At 43.3% G+C, this 24,433-nt stretch overlaps 1 protein-coding gene across 1 annotated transcript in view; it reads left to right on the top strand.

The window, feature by feature from the left end:
- KDM4C (lysine demethylase 4C) overlaps nucleotides 1-24,433 on the top strand; it is a 705,949-nt gene that overhangs the window by 160,609 nt on the left and 520,907 nt on the right. The gene's annotated exons all lie outside the window — the stretch shown is intronic.

Here is a 24,433-nt window from a genome sequence, read left to right on the forward strand (position 1 = left end):
TTTTGTGTATATTCCCTTTAAAATTTGAAATGATTTTATTTCAAAAGAAGCCTAATTAAACACACCATGGTTTCTTTAAGGAAAGAATGCAACTCATTCACCCCATTTCTGTGAGGACAATAGTTCATTCCTGTTTCAGTGTGCTTTTTGATCCAACAATTTCCTCACACTGATTAGTAAGAACATGTTACGTTTTATTCATGATCGCTATTCTTTTTTTTTTTTCTTCCTTAGTTAGGGCCATAGAAACTGGTTAAACGGGGCTCTCATTTCTTGTATTTTTTTGTGATTGCCAATGTTAAAGTCATACTTCTATTGTTCTTGGGCTAGATTCAGAAACAAATGCCTATCTTTAAGCGGGCGTAGCGTATCTCATATACGCTACGCGCGGGTCTTTGAGAGGTAAGTCCCGTATTCAGAAAGAACTTGCGCCCGAAGTTACGGCGGCGTAGCGTACATGGGCCGGCATAAGCCCGCCTAATTCAAAATAGGCTGGTAGGGGGCGTGTTGTATGCTTATTAATCGTGACCCCACGCATGCTCCAAATTACGCCGCAAATAGTCATTGCTTTAGACGTGAACGTAACTTACGCACAGCCCTATTCGCGTACGACTTGCGCAAATGAAACAAAATTCGACGCTGGCTCGACGTCCATACTTAACATTGGCTATGCCTCATATAGCAGGGGTAACTTTACGCCGGAAAAAGCCTAACGTAAACAACATAAATCAATGCGCCGGGTGGACGTACGTTTCTGAATCGGCGTATCTATCTCATTTGCATATTCTACGCGAAAATCTACTGAAGCGCCCCTAGTGGCCAGCGTAAATATGCTCCCTAAGATATGACGGCGTAGGAGACTTACACTGCTCGTATCTAGGCAACATTGAGGCGTATCGGATTCTATGAATCAGGCGCTGAGATGCAACGGCCCTCATTCGGAGTTACGACGGCGTATCTGGAGATACGCCAACGTAACTCCTTTCTGAATCTAGCCCCTTGTGTGCACTGGCTTTGCTCAGTACTGCAGAGGGTATTGTGCTATTTGAATCCATAATCTTTTGTCGATTATAAAATGGGAAAAGTTTATCCTGGTAAAAACAAACTTTTTATGAGTTAAAGGGTAACTTCACTTTTGTGAGGGGGGGTTGCAGCATATACAATTGCAACACAATTCATATTGTAATTGATTGTTATTAAAAATAACCTTTCCTTTTCAATCTGCAGCTCCATAATTTTCTGTAACATGGCAGCCTGGCGATGTTCTGTACAAAGATGGTTGTACAGAACATCCTCCAGAAATATAATTGCCTGCTTGTGTGATTGGCTCACTGATTTTTCCCAGAAGTCTACACTAAGATACAAGTCAGATTTTGGGTATCCCCTGCAACAAAAATTTGATTTTTGGTGAGATACTCCAAAAGAGAATCACATTTAAAAAGATGCTGACCTTGCTAATTATCTTAATTTAGAGCCCAGCAGGTGCAGCAGCTGATTGATAATTATACCAGGGATGCACGGATATATCGGTCACTGAAAATTATCGGCTAAAAATAGGGTTATCTGCACTATGGCAATAGAAAAAAAACATGCTCATAATGGCCACTGAAAAAAGGCGTGCGATTTTGCGGCAATTTTCATACGACTCAAAAACGCAACACTGTAATTTTGATGCATTTGTGATACATTTTTAATGGGGAGGTGTGTTGCACTACAACGGAAGCGCAATGGACCAGTGTGAAGACATACATAATTTTTTTAAAGGGATACATTTTTTCTTGAGCTTTACTTGTGCTATTTTAATGCATAAGCAATTCAAAAACTATTCATTAAAAAGTTGAATATAATTTGTATATAAAAAAAAAATATTTTTTAAAAACTGTTTTGGTTTTCGTCCAACATGCGACACAAACAGCTATTTCTTAATAATAACAAAAGGTAGAAATCTGCAACAAGGTTTGTTAAAATCTTAGCAGTGTACATAGATCACTCGGAGAGGAGTGTGTTTGTTTTTTTTGTGCTCAAAAAAAGTGGAGTTACTCTTTAAGCTTTACATAAACATATAATTGTTCAAGACCTCCTGAATTGTTCAGACTAAACTGCATCAAAACTGATTGTATACCATGATTGTTAAAGCGGAGGTTCACCCTCGAAATGAACTTTTTAAGCATCCTTGAAGCGGAAGTAAACCCATCAATTTAACAGTTTGAAAAAGCAGTTACATTCCTGGCATGCCGGGGATGCTAACTGTCACATTGGTTGTGCTCTCAACCAAACTGTCAAACCATCCAATGGCTGGTGTCATAACTCATCACATGTGCAGCATCATGGCAGTTGAAGATTAAACAGAGGCCAAGACACGCCTTAGCAGCCGTCAATCAACTCCTCTTCGCTTAGAAACGCCCATTCCCCCGCAGGATTCCCCGCTCGGAGCCGGAAAACAAGGGCTCATATAACGATAAGTACAAGTAAAAAAAAAAAAAAAAACAGCATACTGCAGATGTTAGCAGTATGCTACAGCTAATGTCAAAAAGTGAATTTTTGGGTGAACCTCCGCTTTAAGTACTTAGTAATGTTCAAGTGCTCTTTCTCTGGCACTGAAGTGGAAGACCCATGTATCCTTCAGCTAACAGAATAGGTTTGTATTTAACCGAAAAGATAAGTAGCCGAGTTCTCTTCCAAGAGATAAAACAGGCCTATGTTCAACTTATAACATAAAGGTTTCTGGAGTTTATCAGGATATATGGTATTGTTGAATTTATCATATGAGCCACAGCATATCAGCACAGCGTTTTTAGCCTTGTATGACCGTTGTCAGGTGCTCTGCCACAATGAGGGTACATCACGGGACACAGAGAGGGCCATAATAACTATATGGGTTATACGCCACCTATAGGTGAATGGACACTGGCAAACCAATAGACAGGAAGTTCCCCCTATATAACCCCTCATACAGAAAGTACAGTTTTTTTTACAGTTAGGATTTGGATCCTTTCGGGTGCCAAATAAATTAAAATGGATTGTACACGAGCCTCGGAAGGAAGAAACAGGGTTTTGCCTGTAACATGGTCTATGTGGCGCTGGACCTTGGTGCTTTGGAAATCCTGGTCTCTTTGCCCAGGGACATTTCCAACGGGGTTCTGTACAGGTCCAAAGGTGTGGACCCCAAATAATATGGGGGACCCGTTCTTTGAAGGACCAGAAGTGACGAGACCCGCAATGGTGGCTTAAGATTGGATCCCTTAACAGAGATCCTGCAGTGAGATTGGAGAGTGCTCCCCCTCTTTAAAAAAAAAAAAAAGACACAAAAAAGTGCATTGTTCCTAGTTCAACCTTCAGCCAACTGCAGTTCTGTGTCTGTCCACTGGAAGTCAATAGTAACTATGGAAAGGATGCCTCTCATATTGTTTCATCTCGGTGTCCTCTATAAGCAGACTGCCATTGACTGCTCGCGGGCCGTGGGTCCAGCGGGAGCTCGCGCGCAGGTGCGGTCTTCAGCAAGCGTGCGAGTGGCATGTGCAGGAGCTGAGGAAACATCACAAACGTGCATGTGACACGCTGGATCCAAATTATCAAGAGCGGTCCAGCCAGGCTGGGCTCCTGGCTGGTCGCTGGAGGGACACAGAGCTGTCTTCTTCCTACTGGGCATGCAAGTCTAGGCTGCTGCAGGCACTGGTTCTGGAGGATTGGGCAAAACTGTGTTTGCTGCTGTATGCTGGGCCCAGTTTTTTCAGAGGATCTAGTGCAGAAAAGGAAGTTATTTTTCTTATATCTTGAGCCTACTTTAAGCAATATCTTTCAGAAAACTGAGTCGGGGGAGGGGAGCAAGCGCTCCACCATCAGGATTGGAGGATACTGGTCATATTGCTGCTGTACAAGCTTGCCACGAAAGAGCTGAGGCAACTGACCAATCCGAGCCATTATGCCTGTCAGGCATTGTAGCCACTTCCAATGCCTCTGCCTCGACTTAGGCCACAAAGAACGACTTGGCATCAGCTTTGGCAAGTCTAGAGGGTAAAATATTCAGTATGATTATCTCAGCATCACAAGGGGGAAGAAACGTGATCGATTGTCCTCTCCTCAGCCTGGGCCAAGCGGGAATCTGGGTGAGCGCCCGGACGCTCATCGCCGTGGAGGTACCCCTGGGTTAAAACCAGAATTGGCAGCAGACATAGAGGTAGTAGCTGTGAATGACCTGGAGGAGGGGAAGACTGAGGATTCTTCTTCAGGAATGTCTGACTTGGAGGAGCCCTTTTCAGCCTAGACTGAGGTTGATTCATTCAGTCTCCTCTTATTGATATGGTCAGGTCTCTCTTTAAATTACCCCCGGTAGAGGTGTCAGAAACCTCCTTTTCATTGCTGGAGCAGGTGATTTATGCAGACGGGGGATCACCTTAATAGGGTGTTTATGCCTCCAAAGAGATTTTCTCTATTGAATCCTATGGAGGAAAAATTCAAGAGAAAGTGTTGCATGCCTCTGGTTGAAGCTGCCATTTCTTTAGTGAAAAAAAAAATGTAATCTGTCCAGTGACAATGCCTAGGCATTTAAGAAACCAGCCGATAAGTTGGAATTCTTACCAAAGGCTTCATTTGCCGCTGCTGGGCCAGCAGTGCAGCCGTAAGTATTGGCAATATGAATTTGTCAGTCCTTCAAGGACCATTTCAAAAGGTTGGCTAAAAACCTGCCTACTCAGGAGGAAATTGCAGAGGAATTGTCCGAATTTCCTTGTGCTTTGCGGTAGACACCCTGAAGGATTAAATTCAACAGGTGTCTCATTTTGTGCTCTTGTTGGTACACATGTGCAGGGTCTTGTGGCTAAAGAATTGGTCAGCTGAATTGCCATGCAAAAAGTTACTGACGGCATTCCCATTTCATGGGGAGTGTCTATTTGGTGAGAATCTGGATAAATATATCCAGAAAGTTTCGGGAGGAAAGACTGCGCTACTCCCTGGAATAAGCATCCATCCTTTAAAGTCCCTAATGCTCCGAAGTACTTTGACTTCTAAGCTGTTTTGACTGCCTCAGCCACCTGGGTTTAGGAGGCCTCAGGGTATGGGCTAAAAACCCTGGACCCAAAAACCTGCCAAGCCTACCTTATTCGCACAGGTGGGGGGGAAGGCTGCGGCAGTTCTCGGAGGCTTGAGAAAATGTAGTACAGGATAGGTGGATCATTTCCACAGTGGCGCAGCGCTGCAGGATAGAGTTTTGGGAGTTTCCTCCTTCTCTGTATTTAGGTTCCAATGTTCCCACAAATCCAGTAAAAACAAAATGTAGAAGTGGAGCCCATTCTGCATCTCCATGCTCTCAATTAATTCTTGATTGTTCGATCCTTCCGAATGGAGTCAATTCGTTTGGTTGTAGCTTCTCTGAGAAAGAGAAGTTTTGGTATTCATAGATGTCAAAGATGCATACCTGCATATAAAAATTTGCAGGCCTCATCAAAGGTTTCTGTGTTTCGCAGTGGAGGAACGTCATGTTCAGTTTATGGCCTTGCCTTTGGGCCTAGCCACAGCCCCCCTGGTGTCCATAAAGTTCCTGGCCTTGTGTTGGCATTCCTAAGTTCCTAAGGGCTCAAGGGATCTCCGTTGTGGGATATCTAGACAATCTATTACTCAAGGATAGATCAGGCCCAGTGCTAACGCAGAATGTGGCCTGGACAGTCCAGTTCTTGGAACTCCTGGGTTGGGTTCTAAACATGGAAAAGTTGTCCTTGTGGCCAGTTTAAGTTCTGGAGTATCTGGGCCTGATTCTGGACACAGCCCAGGCAAGAGTTATTTTGCCTTCTGCCAAGGCCATAAGGGAGCTGGTCCAGATCATAAAGAGGGATTCCTCTATACGACGCATGAGATTGCTGGGCAAAATGTTATCTTTGTTCAAAGTAGTCCCTTATGCACAGTTCCATTCCAGAGCAACATTCTGTTTACTTGGAACAAAAAGATCCAAGCTCTGGATTATCCCATGATTCTGTTCCCAAGTGTGAGACAGGCTCTTACATGGTGGTTGAGGCCCAACAATTTGGGGAAAGGAAAATCTTTTCTGCCAATATTCTGGAAGGTGGGGACAATGGATGCCAGCCTTTTGGGATGGGGGGGGAGGTTCTGGAAGAAGCATCAGTCCGGGGGAAATGGTCTCTGTCGGAAAAATATTTGCCAATCAATATCTTGGAGATTTTGGCAGCTCGGCTCTAGTATTCTGTATGGCCAGATTACAGGGTTCCCCTGTCAGGAACCAGTCCGACAATGCCACGGTGGTGGTGGTGTATATGAACCACCAGGGAGGTACCAGGAGCCAGGTGGCCCAAAAGTAGGTAAACTAGATTCTAGCATGGGCAGAAAAAATGTGCCGTTTCTGTCGGAAGTGTTTTTAGTCCAGAATTGGACAATTGGCAGGCGGACTTTCTGAGTCGCCAGCAGTTGTTTCCAGGGGAATGGTCCCTACATCCCAAGATTTTTCATCTGATTTGCCAACAATATCAGGACAGATCTGTTGGTATTCCCTTGTGATCAGTTTTAACTGATCTATGCTTTTCCTCTAGTTCAACTTCTGCCACAGCTGCTGTGCAGGATACATGAGGAAGGGAAGCCAGTGGCCCCAGCCTGGCCCAGGGGAGGTCTTGCTACGCATAAATTGTGAGATTGGCGATGGGGGAAACCTTGGTCTCTTCCATGCCATCTAGACCTGCTGTTTCAAGGGCCCATCCTGCTTTACGATCGCTGAATTTTTACGCTCTGGCTATCGAGGCCAGAATCTTGAAAGATCAAGGTATTTTGGGTACAATGCTATTGATTATGATAAACACCAGAAAGCTGGTCTTTAGAAACATCTACTATAGAGCAGCCCTCAAAATTTACACTCGCCACTCGCATTTTGTGAGTAAATTTTGAGGGCTGGCGAGTGGCTGGCTGGCTGGCTGGCTACTTGGGAGCAGGGGGGGGCGAGGAGAGCAGAGCAGAACCGCCGCCACGTTCAAACCGTGGGGAAGATTAAGCTTTCAATTCAATAGCTGTAAGTGTGTTGATCTTCCCCGCAGCGAGCGTGTTCTACAGCCCCTCCCCTCTTGTCTGGGAAACTTTGATAGTCACCCATCCCAGGATTGGATGGGTGATCTGTCTATCAAAGGCGGCTCCTCCTCCTCCTCTCCTACCCAGCACAGGTAGGATGCGGGGGGGAGAACTCTGGCTGCAATGTGTTTGTGTGTTTGGGGGGGGGGGAGGACTCTGGCTGCAATGTGGGGGGTGTGTGGACTCTGGCTGCAATGTGGGGGGTGTGTGGACTCTGGCTGCAATGTGGGGGGTGTGTGGACTCTGGCTGCAGTTGTGGGGGGTGTGTGGACTCTGGCTGCAGTTGTGGGGGGTGTGAGGACTCTGGCTTTCAGTTGTGGGTGAGGGGACCCTGGTTGTTAATATTTGTTTTTATAACTTAATTCTGCATAAAACATTTAAGTGTAATTTCATGAGATTTATGAGGGCGTGTCTAGGGGGCGGGACATGGTAGGGGTTGGGTGGGGCAACTGGTGGCGAGTGGCCTTGAGGCATGGCTAGTAGCTCAGGACTTGAAATTTTGAGCCTTGCTATAGAGTCTGGGAAATCTTAATTTCTTGGTGTGAGTCAGAGATGGCATCCTCGCACGTATGCTATTGGAATAATTCTTGCTTTTCTGCAATTAGGAGTAGAGATTGACCGATATTGGTTTTTCTCTGGCCGATGCCAATATTTAGAAATCGGGGTGGCCTATGGCAGATATAATGCAGATTTTTGCGGACGATATTTTAGGCCGATTTTTATTTTTAATTTTTTTTGACAGGTGGCACTGGCTCGTGGCACTTATAGGTGACACTGGCAGGTGGCACTGATTGGCAGGTGGCACTAATTGCCATTGGCAGGTTGCACTGGATTGCACTAATTGGCACTGGAAAATGGCACTGACAGGCACGAACAGGTGGCACTGGCAAGTGGTACTGGTTGGCACTGGCAGGTGGCACTCTTTGGCACTGGCAGGTGGCACTCTTTGGCACTGGCAGGTGGCACTAATTGACACTGGCAGGTGGCACTGGATGGCATTAATTGGCAGGTGGCACTAATTGGCACTGGCAGGTTGCACTGGATGGCACTAATTGGCACTGGAAGATGGCACTAGCAGATGGCACTGACTGGCAGGTGGCACTGGCAGGCACTAACAGGTGGCACTTGCAAGTGGTACTGGTTGGCACTGATTGGCAGGTGGCACTGATTGGCACTGGCAGGTGGCATTGAATGGCACTGACTGGCAGGTGGCACTGGATGGCACTGGCAGGTGGCACTGGATGGCACTAGTTAGCATTGGTAGGTGGCACTGGCAGATGTCACTGACATGTGGCACTAACAGGTGACATTGTCACTAACAGGTGACATTGGCACTGGCAGGTGGCACTGGATGGCAATAGCATTGGCAGGTGGCAATGGATGGCACGTGGCACTGGATGGCATTGGCAGGTAGCACTGGATGGCATTGACAGGTGGCACTGGATGGCACTAGTTGGCACTGGCAGGTTGGCATTAGCGGATGGCACTGGCAGGTAATGGCAGGTTTCACATCTGATAATGAAATTGCTCTCTGCAGCGCCGTGATACTGTATGGGGGGAAGAGAGAGGAGCTGACAGATGCAGCTTGATGTCGGAGGTGGGCGGGACATGGGGTGGGCGGGACATGGGGTGGGCGGGTCCCAGCAGCTATCCAGCCAATGATCGGGCTGTTAAATGGGCGGGGCCACATACATGTAGTGGTCCGCCCAGATCTCATCCAACCTCACTAATGACGGCTCCCTTCTCTCTCTCCATAATGTTTCACACACCGCGGCGCTGCTCTGCAGACAGAGTGTGGAGAAGGGGGGAGGAACCCCACGTTCCCCCTCCCTTCTCCACACTCTGCTGACACAGGTGCGGGCAGTGTTTAAATATCGGCCTAATTTGGATAATAATAATCGGCCGTTGCCGATTTCTCCAAAATGGACGAATATCGGCCGGCCGATATATCGGTCGACCTCCAGTTAGGAGTAGAATTGAAGCTGGCATTGGGAGCAGTCATAGGACAGATTTCGGCCTTATCTATTTTCCTTCAGACATTGATTGCATCACATTTGTTGGTGCAAGCCTTTTTTACAAGGAGTAATTTGCATGGTTCCGCCTGTCAAACTGCCCTTATACCCCTGGGGTCTAAATCTTGTGTTTTCTGTTCTGTAGAAGCAACCCATTGATCCTGTTGACAGGAACATTTTTTTTTTTTGCTATAACTTTGGCAAGAAGGGTGTCAGAATTTCCAATTATTGACATTTATGGTCCTACACAAGGACAAGAGTGGTCTTGCATCCCCATCTGGATTTTTTACCTGAAGTGGTTTCCAGTTTTCATTTAAGCCAGGATATCACCCTGCCCTTCTCTCCCCCCACCGAATCATAGGACTACGAAGAAGTTGCTAAATTCTCTTGCTGTAGTAAGGGGCGCTTCGCCAGGTCATTGTTCAGGCATATGGATAAAGGGTAAAGTCCCACTTTTTAGATGCCACTAGAAGGGTGAGTGCTTCTTGGGCAGTGCATCATCAGGTACCTATGACTTTGATTTGCAAGGCTGCTATTTGGTCTTCAGTGCATACATTTACTAGGTTCTACCAGGTGGATGTTGGCGCACGAGAAGGGGCTGTGTTTGGCCACAGTGTGCTGCAAGCAGTAATATAGGTCCTTTGTAGATGGGCTTGGGATAGCTGTGTGGGTTTTTGGTTACAGATCTAAATGCGGTGCATGTTTACACACCTGTGTAAATGTCTCCATTAAAACAATGCAGCGATGTTCAGATCTGTAAATATAAAATTTTTGAAAATGTGTTTTATTTTATGGCCCGTTCATCTGAAAGATGTGTACCCTTAAACTTTCTACCCTGATCATCCAACACTGCTGCCTTGGGACATGGGAGGTTTTTTTGATGGCCCCCTTTAGACCTCTGAAGTCCATTGTGTTGCATTATCAGTTGTGATAATTCATGTGTTAACGTGTTGCGGTAAGGCACCTTTCTGGTTTCAGCAATGCATTCATGTGTTCCTTGGTTTGTCACCTCTAGTTGTTGAATCCCAGAGGAGTATGTTCCCCAACTCCTCACTGTTGAACCTCTGGTTATATCATGGTCCATGTTCAGAATTGGTACTAATCTGATCATCTTCAATAGAAAGATTAGAATTTGAAGACCTTCTCTAAAATAGTTGTTGAATGTTAAATGAGCATGAGAGATGTCCTCTAATTTGGCTTTATACATAGAGTAAATGTTGCCCAAGAATTTTGGGCGAATTGCCCATCTGATAATTCTATAGTTTTGAATCAATGACCCACAGTTAGTAGGAAGATGAAGACTAATGATGTTTTTCACTGACTTTTATTACATCTTCTATTTCCAAATTAACATAAGCAAGGGTTGAAGCTGTAGCTGAATGAATCTGTTTTTCTGCTCCCGTGCCCCATTCATAGCACCAAAATTATAAGTTCCCACAATGAAAAGTGTTCCATGATTGGATGAAGTGGACCTTTTAATTAATTCTCCTGTTCACTAGTAAATGCACGCTTTGCATTGTGGGAGCCTGTAGTATGGTGTATGTGAAGCGGGCATAGTCTGCACTTTTTTTTTTCTCCGAATTCTTTATAGGTTCACATCAGGACTTAACTAAAAGGTACTTTCCCAATGCAAACAGTATAAGGGTATATGTTAAAAGTAACATCAAGTTACAAAACACTTGGGATGGATAGTTGCATTAAATATCAATTGCCACGGTTTAGTCCCTATTTGAAGCAGTAGAACCGCAAGGATTAAAAAGCAAGTCCGATGAGAGACAGTTTTTTGTTTTTTTTTTGTTTTTACGTATTTATGGATTGAGGATCAAAGTGAGGGGAATGAATTGACTATGGTAAAGGGAATATAAGGGGTTTAACTGGATAGGATAAAAGGGGGTACAAAAACGCAGCCAAAAGACAGAAGGGGACAAAAACTGTTTAGAGGTGTTGTCTCCAGAGCAGGCAAATAAGGTAACAGACTAGGCTATTCGAATTGTAAGTATTCAGTAGACTGTTTGAGGCTGGGTTCACACTATACTACACGACAGTAGTATGACTTTTATCCTACTTTGCTCTGCGACATCGGTCCTACATCAGTCCTACATTGGTCCCACATACATCCGACTTTCATGAACAGGATACTACTTTGATCCGACTTTGTGATAGTCTGACTTGTTCTTTGACCAATCAAAACAATCCCAGAGTGAGATAAATTCCTTTTACTGCTGCTGTAATCACATGTCGGATGGCAAAAGTCGGATGGTTAGGACAAGGATCCTACTTTGATCCGACTTCAATGATATTCAATGGGCTGAAGTAGGATCAAAGTCGGACCAAAGTAGTACAGGGAGCATTTTCAAAGTCGGACCGACTTGTGGTGGACCAGTTAAGACGTCTCCCATAGGGAAACATTGGTTTTCACATGTCATGCAACATGAGCTCCCAATGTCGGAGAGTTTGTCGGACCAGTGTGAACCCGGCCTAACTGTTCCCCGTGGAACCATTCATGGTCTGCACTCTTCACAAGCACCTGTGAACAGTGCAGCCACTGATATTAACCCCCTCAGCAACAGAAGATCGCCGCTCTGGGAGTATCTAATTGAAGGGGATTGAGCATTTCTAGAGTAAACAGCCACCAGAAAATGGGACACACTTCCTTGATAAGTAGCATCCCTGGTGGTAATAAAAAAAATAAATAAAAAAAAATTCTACAAATGCTATTCTCTTTGGCTTCTAATTCTTCCCTACTCTATCCAAAAAATAAATAAAAATGGCTATGCATTCACGTTAAGCTACAATGAGTCAATTTGTAACATGAAATTCAACCTGTGAAAAGTTTAGGCTATATAAATATGGGACAGATAAACATGTTGGTGAACGTTCGTCAGCAAAGAACAGTCCCATAAGCAGATAAGCTGGCCAACGCACAAAATATCCAGAATACTGCCATAATGTATTTATTTGATAAAATATTTAGATTGATAACAGGGACAGCCTTTGATACTGACTGTATCCGTCTGATTTTTTTTTATTTTTCTTCATTGTTGAAGGAGAGAATGTCATTCAGTGGTGATGAGGAGTTAATCGTACTCATTATGGCCCCTTTCTTCCCCAGTTCAGTATTGCTTATTACAGGACTTTGTTTGCCCTTCTTAGGTGACTTTGGAAGTGACTTCAGTGGATTAATTGTAGACATAAACATAATACCACTCAATAATGTATTCAAAATTGTAGTGCTGAGAGCATACAGGAAAAGTGATGGCAAAATCTCCAGTCATGAGTTTAAGCCGTCAATATGACCTTAAGGTGAAATCATTGACTACTAATGCCGTATTTAGCTGGCTGAGGTGAAAGCTGTAATCAAGCTTGTTTTCTTGCTTTGTAATCTGTGCCTTCATATGTTAAGTACAAAGTTATTTCCAGCATACTTAATGATAGCAGAAATGCCGTATTACATTGGAAAACCTAGGCTGGCTGTTGCAATTTCTCAGATTTTCCATTTGGAAGAGGATTACATTTTTTTTGCAATTTCTATGTCTTGTGGAATAAATAGATATGTTTGTGTGTTGTCCCTGACACTGCTCTTTTACAAATTATTATCTTTTTTGTTTCATGCATATTATGGTTTAAGACAGGGGTGCACAACCTTTTAAAGAGCGAGGACCAATTAAGTGATTTGGTAACCGGTCATGGGCCACAATGAACTATGGAGTTTTACCACCCCCCAAACTACAAATGTAAACAAGCCCATAATAACCTGAGCCCCAAAAAAAACTGCTTTCACACTGATGTGCTGCAATTTACCGGAACCGTGGGTGCAGCACAGTGCACCTGCGAGTTAGCTATGTTTTGCCATAGACTTCTATTACATCTTGCGGGAATGATGCACTTTTTGAAAGTGCATGAAAACTCCTGTATTCAGTATTAACCTACAAGACATAAGTCTATGGCCCAGTGCAGCTAACCCGGCGGAAAGCCGCAGGTGAACTGCACCGCACCCGTGAAAAAAAAATTATTATAATAATTATTACTATTATTACTTAGCCCCAGGTATCCTATTTTGGAACATCTCCCCTATGAATCATTACCTCCATCTATATTAGATGCCGTGTATGACTTGTCCAACCACTTTGCCCAAACTTTATCATACTTGCTAGGATGACCCCTATTCCTATAGGTGTCTCTATACAATTGAAGATTACTATTTATCAACTGTTTCCAATATATAAGCATAGGAGGATAAGGTTTCTTCCAATATAATGCAATCACTTTTCTTGCATAAAATATTGTTGTGTTAATAAATATTCGCTCAGTCACTAAAGGGGGAAATGGCCTCTAACAAGCCCAGCAAAAAAAACAACATTGAAACCGGTAAAGGAGCAGAGGTGATATAATTTAATAAATCCACCACCTCCACCCAAAAATTGGCTATATATGGACAGGACCAAAAGATGCATGTTAAAATCCCCTTGAGATGCTCCACACCTCCAGCACTTAAAATAACAAACAGGATTTATCTTTTGAAGTCTATAGGCCGTAATATATGCTTTGTGTACCAGTTTAAATTGGATAATACGATCCCTTGAGGAAACCACAGATCTGAAAGGGAAATCCCACACACTACTCCAGTCCTCCATACCCAGATCTGGTATATCTCGCATCCACCTAGCTTGAAGACCCTCTAATGGCAAAATAGAAATTAAAGTAAGATATAGAGTCTGGAGGTAAGCTTATGCAGACACTCAGTCCTTAGTACTAACTCCAGAGTAGATTGTATCATCGTTAAACTATCCTGTGGAAACGGAGCATGGAAATTGCGTAAAAGCTGGTAATATCTAAATAGATAAGAGCTAGGTAGATTAAAAGTCGAAGTAAGTGTAGAGAAAGTAGATAGTCTCTGATCAGTAACCACTTGAGTAAGTAATTTAATGTTGTATTTGGTCCATACAATGGGCTCTGATGTTTTGAAAAATTGAGAGAGAGTAGGGTTTAGCCATAAAGGTGGCATTTGAACAAATCGCACCCTTTGTATAACACTCTCACATCTAAGACTGGCCTCCTAGACTCGAATAGTATTAAGCATAAGAATAGTCACCTGATGAGGTGCTCTATGGCCTCTAAATAAAAGTGCATGAAGAGCTTCTATAGAACCTACTACTGCTGCTTCCAGCCGAGTGGAGGGGTTATATAAATCTGGGCTTAACCACCATGCGGCCGTGACCAACTGAGTGGCCAAAAAATATTTGTATAAATCCAGAAAAGCTAGTCTTCCCTGTTCACAAGAATGCCTCAAGGTGCTCAATTTATACCCAGGATTTTTCGTCTCCCATAAAAAAAGATATAAACAGTTGATTTAATTTTGTGAAAAAAAGGATACAGGAAGCCATTGGGGAGAATGTCTAAATACATACATACATTTTAGGTATAATATTAATTTTCAAAAGATTAATGCGTTCCAGTAGGGACAATGATGTACTTCCATACTTTAAATTTAGGCTCAGTATCTCCCCAAAATTGGAGTCAGATTCAGAGACATAAATTCAGAAGACTGATGGGAAATTACCACTTCTAAATTCTTGAAATCATCTACACACTGCAGTGAAGTATCCTTCAAAGCCGTGCTACGGGCCTCCATATCTATTGGAAACAGCAATGCCCTGGTCCAATTTACCTTCAGCCCTGTAACCGTTGAAAATGAATCAAGTATATCTAAGGCCTCTTGTAACGAGCGCCCGGCATCATTTAGAAATAATAGGAGGTTATCTCCATATAAAGCTACCCTCTCCTCCAGCCAACTAATCCTCAATCCCTTAATATTAGGGGAAGTACGTAGAGCCTACGCCACCGGCTTCATAGCAATCGCAACATTTCTTCTAGACCATCACTCAAGTGTATTTTTACAGGTAAAGTGGTTGTAAACCTAAAAAATAAAAAAAATTCACTGGCCCTTTAAATTAGTTTGTTGTGATCGATCATATTAATATTTTAATTCTGCCTGCCAAAGTTCTAATTTACTTGGTTGATCTTGCCTGTGCTGCGCTCTTCCTACAAGTAAAGTAACCACTCTAGCATGGCAGCCGGTCCATGCTAGCATGGTCCGTTTACATCTTGCTATCATCCCACTGAAGATAAAGACTTGCTGTGTAAGAGCACAGCTCGCCTGTCTCTTCCGTAGTCAGTACATAGCCATGCTCCCCTCCTGCCTTGATTGACAGGGGATTTCCCTTTAGGAGGAAGTGACGTTGCGCCGCCTGGACTGATTGCTTTTTATTGCCATGGAGCTGCAGACACTCGGTGGCAACGTAATTTCCTATGACGTACATGCCCCAGCAGTGCACACATGACCAGTGACGGGTTCATGCATCGCTATAGAAGGAGCAAGTGCATCACTATAGAAGGTAGTGACTTGCACTTTTCAAGATGGAGAAACTGTGCAGGCAAGTTCTTTGGGAAAACAAAGCAGACGATCAATATAGGCTTAATTTTCTCTAGTGAAAAACGATTTTATCAGTAGGGTTACAACCACTTTAACGGTACGTGGAAAGCCATAATTCTTCAGGAATAAGATGTTTTTTTTTTCTTAACATTTTGAGATATTAGAATTGTTAATGTGGATACAAACCCTTTGAAACAGAATATACTTGGTTTTATGAACTATTTAGCGTTATTAACTGAAATGTCTTTGGTTGTTGTAGAGAATTGTCCTTGTCAACAAGTGTTTTCAGGACATGGAATTAGGGGTTCTAAATTTTCAGAGCAACAATGTATGGTAGCATAATTTCTTATAAGGCGTGGTGGAATTATAGGGGAGTTCTTCTCACTTGTGAATTTCTCCCAGCAACAGTGTATGGTAGCATCACTTCCAATAAGATGTAGACAAATGAGAGATCTGTTTGTCACTGCTTTTCTAGTCACTCGTAAAGGGTAACTCCACTTTCGTGGGGGAAAAAAAATATATACAAAGAAAAAATATATAGCGTATACAATTGCTGCACAAGTCCTATTGTAATTGAATGTTATTAACTGCTTGCCGACCAGCCGCCGCAGTTATACGGCGGCAGGTCGACTGCTGGGCGAGACCACGTAGCTATACGTCACCTCGCCGAGCAGCCAATAGGGGCACGCCCACGATCACCGCCGGGCACCCGTGATCGCTCGTTACAGAGCGAGAACCAGGAGCTGTGTATGTAAACACACAGCTCCCGGTCCTGTCAGGGGGGGAAATGACCTATCGTCTGTTCATACAATGTATGAACAGCGATTTGTCATTTCCCCATGTCAGTCCACCCCCCCTTCAGTTAGAACACACCCAGGGAACATGATTAACCCCTTCCTCGCCCACTAGTGTTAACCCCTTTACTGCCAGTGGCATTTTTATAGTAATCAATGCATTTTTATAGCACTGATCGCTATAAAAATGCCAATTGGCGCCCAAAAATGTGTCCAAAGTGTTCGCCATAATGTCGCAGTACCGATCGCCGCCATTGCTAGTAAAAAAAAAAAAAATTAAGAAAAATGCCATAAAACTATCCCCTATTTTGTAAACACTATAACTTTTGCGCAAACTAATCAATAAATGCTTATTGCGATTTATTTTCACGATAAATATGTAGATGAATACGTATCGGCCTAATATATATATATATATATATATATATATATATATATATATATATATATATATATATATATATATATATATATATATATATATATATATATATATATATATTGGGGGGATATTTGTTATAGCAAAAAGTAATTTTTTTTTTATTTTTTTCAATATTGTCGCTCTATTTTTATTTATAGCGCAAAAACTAAAAACCGCAGAGGTGATCAAATACCACCAAAAGAAAGCTCTATTTGTGAAAAAAAAAAGGACGCCAATTTTGTTTGGGAGCCATCAGTTAACCACTTGATTTCCAGCCCATAGTCAAAATACGTCCTGTTTTTAAAGATGGATATCTCAGTAACGGCAGCAGCTGCTGCCACAACTGAGGTATCCATCTTTAGTGCCGACGGTCCTGTACACGATAACGGCGGTCTCCGCGGCGGATTCGCCGCGAGATCGCCGTTATCGGTGGCGGGAGAGGGCCCCCCCCTCCCGCCGCTGTCCCGCGCCCTCTGCCGCTTACCGGAGCCGTCGGTAGCGGCGGAGGGGATCGCGACCATCCGGCAGCTGAGCGGGGACGAGACTGAAGGAAAAATCTCCTTCGCCCGTCCCCCATAGCTCTGCTGGGCGGAAGTGACGTCAAAACGTCAGTCCCGCCCAGCCTCTTAAAGAGACATTTTTTTTTTTTTGTCATTTGAAAAAATGACATTTCCAAAATTTTTTTTTTTTTTGCATTTAAGCCCAAATAGGAGATCTGAGGTCTTTTTGACCCCAGATCTCATATTTAAGAGGACCTGTCATGCTTTTTTCTATTACAAGGGATGTTTACATTCCTTGTAATAGGAATAAAAGTGATAATTTTTTTATTTTTTTTATTTCAGTGTTAAAAATTGTAAAATAACTAAAAATAAATGCGAAAAGCAAAAAAAAATTTTTTTAAAGCGCCCCGTCCTGACAAGCTCGCGCGTAGAAGCGAACGTATACGCGAGTAGCGCCGACATATGAAAACGGTATTCAAACCACACAAGTGAGGTATCGCCGCGATCGTTGGAGCGAGAGCAATAATTTTAGCCTTAGGCCTACTCTGTAACTCAAAAAATGCAACCTGTAGAATTTTTTAAACGTCGCCTATTTTTAAGGGTAAAAGTTTGACGCCATGCCACGAGCGGGCGCAATTTTTAAGCGTGACATGTTGGGTATCATTTTACTCGGCGTAACATTATCTTTCACAATATATAAAAAAATTGGGCCAAATTTATTGTTATCTTATTTTTTAATTTAAAAAAGTGAATTTTTTCCAAAAAAAGTGCGCTTGTAAGACCGCTCCGCAAATACGGTGTGACAAAAAGTATTGCAATGACTGCCATTTTATTCTCTAGGGTGTTAGAAAAAAATATATATATATATATATAATGTTTGGGGGTTTTAAGTAATATTATAGCAAAAAAAACTGTTTTAGTCTCGTAAACACTGAATCTGAAAAACAGGCTCAGTAACGAAGTGGTTAAAGCAATGCAGTGCCGAATCGCAAAAAGTGGCCTGGTCTTAAACCAGCAATATGGCCCGGGGGTTAAGTGGTTAAAATGTACCTTTCATTATCAAACTGCAGCACTGTAATTATCTGGAAAATACAATGGCTACCTGTAAACAGATGGTGTACAGAATAAGCCCCCCCCCCCCCCCAGGTATGCAATTTCCTACTTGTGTGATTGGCTTATTAATTTTCCCAGAAGTCTGCACTAAGATCGATTTTGTGCATCCCCTGCAACAAAAACTTATTTTTTTGTGAGATATTCCCAAAGAAAGGCCCGTCTAAAGGGATGCAGACCTTGCAATTTTTCTCCTTGCAGTGACAGCAGCTGATGGATAATTACAAAACTACTCCCATACAGACTCAATGAGCACATGGACACAGACAAACAGCTATTTATCCAGAATGATAAAAGGGGTAGGACTCTGCAACAAAGTGTGTTACAATCCGTGCAGTGTACATGTATCACTCAGAGGATGTTCTCAACAAGAGTTACTCTTTAAAGAAGGAAAAGCTAACACTGTCCAATGTTTGGAATACAGATGACAGTTCCTTTGCTGACATTTTGGTTAGTTCATGCATATTTTGCAACAGGGGCTGCTGTGAAGCATGCTCTGTGTGGGTGTGCTACATCAAAGTGGTGGCCTGCAGGTTTTATTTCATTTTTCTTTTCCCTTTCCCTGGGTGGAATGAAATGCAGTTGTTTTGATGTTGGGTTTGATGAATTTGTTTGCTGCTGCATTCATTAGCTTCACATCAAAAACCTGACAGCCTGTTAAATGAAACTTTAGCGTGGATTTTGTGCCTTACTATTTGGAAACGTTCCTAACAACGGGATTTCTTTATTATATTGCACTTGTGCACACCTTGTTTAGTAAGCATTTTTCTTTTAGTACGAACTTAAAAATAATTTCTAGAATACTTCAGCTGGATCCTGTGTACAGTTTAAACTTGACTTCAGGCTTCATGTGTCCTCACCATGTGCATATGTTTGTGTTAGAGCTCTTACCATGTAGGGCTTTTATTTATGCACTAGGTGCCCTTATTCGCACGTATGTTTAGGCAATTCATAATGACCCTGTTCTCAATGGATTCAAATGGTATCTATGGTCAAAATTTGAAATTATATATGTATTTCCACGCTAAATTATTTTTTTAGCCTACTTCTATTATTCAGAATGATCTTTAAGTTTTTAAACTTGCACTGTGAAGATCCTCACACATTTGCTGTGATAGCCAGTGATACTGGCTTCCCAACCAATCGGGGAGCTTGGCGTATGGTTTACAAAAGCTCCTGCTAGGCATACTGATTGGTTATAAAGTTGGTACCGATCTCCCTTGCAGATCTTTGTGATCTCCCTGCAAACACATTATCTCTCTGCCTGCAGTTTCAGAAGAAAAGAAGTGCTTCCACACCTCACTTATAAGCAGACCTGCTCAGTGGGAGATCTTTCCAATCTCCCTGTCACCACAGTGAAAAGAGCAGTGCAAAAGCACTTTTAGCAGAGCTGGTCAGTGGGAGACCTTACCCTCACTGACACACAGAACGATAATGCTAATGTGCACTGGGTGATTAGGATTAGGGGTAGGCAACCTTTGCAGAGGCCTGCCTGAACAACATGAGAGATCTGAGATCTAAATTCAGTGCTCTTATTTATTTATCTCTCTATATATATATAATATATATATATATATATATATATATATATATATATATATATATATATATATATATATATATATATAATCTTACCCCATCTTAAAAGTGGACAATAGCAGTCAGTGTGTGTGCAGTGTCAGTAGATCAGTGGATAGTGCTACTTAGTAGAGCAGAGGTTGGTGTCCTGTCAGTAGAGGAGTGGACGATGTCAGTAGCTTTTATATTTTTATTCCTTTTTTTTTTTTTTTGGCGGGCTTTGAAATATCAGGGAGCCAGACAGATTCTCCAGTCCCTTTCTCTGCTGAACTCCGCCTCCGCTGCACTGGACAGTGAATGAATGGGAAGTGCTCTGTGCTGAGCAGCTTCCTGTTCGTACATTCAGGTTTTGAATGAACACAGTGAGTGATAGGAACTTCAGAATAGGAAGGTGCCACCTGTTTATTGGCCTTTCTTCCGATTTCCATTTTGAAAGATCCCCCACAGCAGGCGGTGAGAGCGGAAAGGAGGGGAAGCCGGTGGCACTGAGGGTGGAGGGATCAAGCGGGCATCCAAAAGGCCCACACAGGCAGCAAAATGTGGGAGGGAAAAGAGGAGAAGCCTACTTTCAGCTGATGCAGGAGGAAAATGCAGATTGATGCCAGTAAATGCTGCCACCCCACCTACCTAAGTTTCGGGGGTCGGCAAGGAAGGATTGCGGCCTGTCATCCGCCTGCAATCGATGGGCTGCAGATCCCCGGATTAGGGTGTGTCCATGTCTTTTATACACATTGGCAAACCAGAAATAAAATCTCCCTGTTTACTTGGTGAAATATATTTTTATTTACACCTAAAAAAAAAAAAATAACTACAAAACTCACTACTCATTGCATTGGCATTGTTTGATAGTTTTACGGCTAGCAGAGCCAAATCACAGGTGTTATTTTTCCCAGTCTAATAAAGGCAGTACAGTTTAGTCAACAAAACGTGTGCATTGAGTTCAGCATACTAATTGTGTTACTACAACCTTTATTTATGATAGATACAGCCCCACTATAAAAGTAAAGAGGTAGCAACTTACAATTCTGCATGGCAGGACTTTTGAAGAAGCAGCTGTTATAGTTAGTAGATATACTTGCATCAGAACAGCCAGGGCAGATAAATGACTTTATAGATTTCCTCTGATCAGTCACATTTGTTAGTTGGCACATTCCAACAAAGGCAGGAGTTGAGACAGCAGAGGAGAGGGAGGCACATTTTCTGTATTCAGTGGTTCCTCCTGGCTTGATTGATGAGAGAAGCAATGTAAACGGCAGCTGCTTATCTCTACCAATACATATTGTAGCATCCTGGCTGCTGCAAGCAAAGATACCACATAGCACCATATGTCAAAGAGAAAAGGGACTGACTTGGTAAACCATAGAAAACTGCCATCAAAAGTCTTGTACATTTAGATTATGTGCTAGATTAACTTTAGTTTTCTACACATCATGGCCAACTGCAATGAGCAATTAACATTTTCAGAGCATTAGACATATCTGACTTGTGTGCTGCACTGGGGAGATATTCAAGAATAGCAACCACTCTGTTTTTTTGCTAGAAAAGATTTGCAAAATATCAAGGTAAAGGCTTCCAGGACCATTTAAATGCAGTTTCTCTAGGAAAACATGTCTAACTAAATGTAAAAGTAGTCAGAAAAAGTAGTTTGTCCATCTTTATTTGCTACCTTGGCCAGAGCAGAAAAGGAAGAAAGTTTTCAAAAGTTAGATTCCTATTTATGACTCCTTCAAATTGTATTTTTTATTTTTTCCAAGATCTGTTTGTCTTATATGAGCAACTACAAAAATCATGGCACAGTGTTTTTTTTTTTTTTTTTGCTTTCACTTTTTTTATGTGTTTTTTTTTCTTTCTGCCTATACTTCTGCCTATTTAAATATTATATGGTAACATTGGTCATTTCACTTACTGCAAATACACTGAAAACAAATCCCTATAAAAACATGGTATTAAAGCGGACGTCCGCCCCCTCAAAAAAAATTAAATACCAGCAGCTACACATACTGCAGCTGCTGGCTTTTAATAATAGGACACTTACCTGTCCTGAAATGCAGCTGATGTCTCCATCAGCTGTCAAGTGCTGCCGCTGCCATTGCGGGTAATGGTACCAGACAGTGTAGCCTTTTGGCTTCATGCCGGAAACCCTACTCCGCATGCGCAAGGCCCGCTCCTCTCTCCTACTGGCCCGGTGATGGTGGAGGGAGCCCCAGCCGTGACATCAATACCTGCGGCTCAGGCTCCCGAAGTAGGAAAGGATTACCTGTCTGTCCTGTGGCAATGGGGGGGGGGCGGTCTCCACTTTGATAAAAAGTAATTTTAAAATGAAATTGATGCACAAAGAAAGAAAGATTAACATTTTTGTTTGAGTTGGTACAATTGGAGTAAACCAAGATGGCCGCCAGAGCCCGGGACTAGGCTGGAGCTGTGGTCTGGGAGGGCACTGTTCTGTTCAGACCACCACCCGGTCGGAAGCCTGTGGAGCAGGATCTGCGAGCGGTGAGGGAGCCAGACACCAGGGAGGCCGGCCGGAGGAGCAAGATGGCCGCCGGATCCAAAGACTAGGCCGAGGCCGTGGCCTATTGTAGTGGCTGCCACCGGTCAGGTACACTGACTCGAGTATAAGCCGAGGGGGGCATTTTCACCCTAAAAAAAAAGGGCTGAAAAACTTGGCTTATATTCGAGTACATACAGTATATATTTTTTTTAAATGCTTCTAAACGCAGCATGTAAACACAGCAAAACTGAGATTTTAAACGTGGGTTACTATCTGTCAAGTTAAATCGTTGAGAGGTTGTAAAAATGTCCCATGTACATGAAGCCTAAGGCATCATGTACACTGCTTCTCCTAAACCCATGTTAGGGAGATTTTGGCATCTTCTTAGTCTTTTTCTAGCGTTTAGGAGCAGCAGAGCTTAGAAGCAGCCAGTGCCTCTCCTGAACGCAGAAGAATAGGATTCTGGACGGGGGCTTTTGTTTGGCACTTCAGAGTTTATTAATTTAAATTGCCGGTATAAATAAAAATTCGAGCTAAACACTAAATGCGGCTAAACTCGCCTAAATTGGATTGAAAAAATGCAGTTTGGGTGATTTTTTAATGCCGTTTTTCTCCTGTCGGGAGAGACAGCATTTACAGTAAACCAGTGTGCATGAGGCCCTACTCACTTGGTCACTCTGGCATACCCCCTGCTGTTTCAGACCTATAGCTCTTAAATTAGCAAAGCTGTCTGCTAATGGACTAGTGAAGTAATAGTTGGGGCATAAGAATATATGGGAAGGTATACTTGACCTCTTGGAGTCGGGGGGGGGGGGGGGATATTTGTGTGCATTAGTGCAAATGCAGCAGTGCTTAGAGTGCGTGCCCTGCGCAATCCCGGAGCAGTAACAGTAAGCAAGCCACGATTGGGAGCTTTCTAATCATGTCACATGATCATAAACTCTGCCTCCCGACAGCCTAAACCCCTTAAAGGGATGGGAGGCGCTGGCTCCAAGGGGTTAAAGAGATGCATAAGGCTATCCAGGCTGAATCATTTCTCATTTGTGAAATTGTGTTTGGTTTTGTTTGTGAATGTTACAATGGTTTAATATTTTATAATTCAAAGGGTAAGGTTGTGTGTGTTATACAATACCTGTCGCCGAGAATGTGTTTCCAGCACGACGGCATCGCGCTGATTCTCGGCGACATGGTGCCGACTTTTCGCACTCGCTGGAATAGAAAAAGCACATTCCAGCGAGCGTGTCATAGAAGCAACGGTGATCCGACTTGGATTCCTGCCAATTTTAGCCGCGCGTTTGGTATGAATCATGAGGGGGAACTCTACGCCTAATTTTAAATAAAAAAATGGCATGGGTCCCCCCCCAGGGGCATACCAGGCCCTTAGGTCTGGTATGGATTGCAAGGAGACCCCCCCCTTACGCTGAAACCCCCCCACCCTCCTGAGCCGTACCAGGCCGCATGCCCTCAACATGAGGGGGTTGGGTGCTCTGGGGCAGGGGGGGCGCCCTGCGGCCCCCCACCCCAAAGTACCCTGTCCCCATGTTAAGGACAGGGCCTCTTCCCGACAACCCTGGTTGTCGGGGTCTGTGGGCAGGGGAGTTATCGGAATCTGGGAGCCCCCTTTAATAAGGGTGCCCCCAGATACCGGCCCCCCACCCTAGGTGAAGGAATATGGGGTACATGATACCCCTACCCATTCACCTGGAGGAAAAGTGTAAAAGAAAATAAACACACTAACGCAAGGTTTTAAAATAATTTATTGGTTAGCTCCGGGAGTCTTCTCTGATCTCCGGGGGGGTTTTCTCCACTCTCCAGGGGGTTTTTGTTCCGTCTTCTCCGCTCTCGTCTCGGCGCTCCCCAGTTCTTCTCCCACTCACTCTCCGGTGCCTTCTTCGGGGCTGGCCGCCGCTATCTTCTTTTTAGCTCACTTACTAGCGGCGGCACAGCCCGCTCTTCTTTGCCGTCTTCCGCCTTCTTCTTTTCTTCAGATGTTGACGTGAAAACGCAAGAAGACCCCCCCGGAGAGCGGAGA

The sequence above is a fragment of the Rana temporaria genome, chromosome 1, assembly GCF_905171775.1.
Source record: "Rana temporaria chromosome 1, aRanTem1.1, whole genome shotgun sequence".
NCBI lineage: Eukaryota > Metazoa > Chordata > Amphibia > Anura > Ranidae > Rana > Rana temporaria.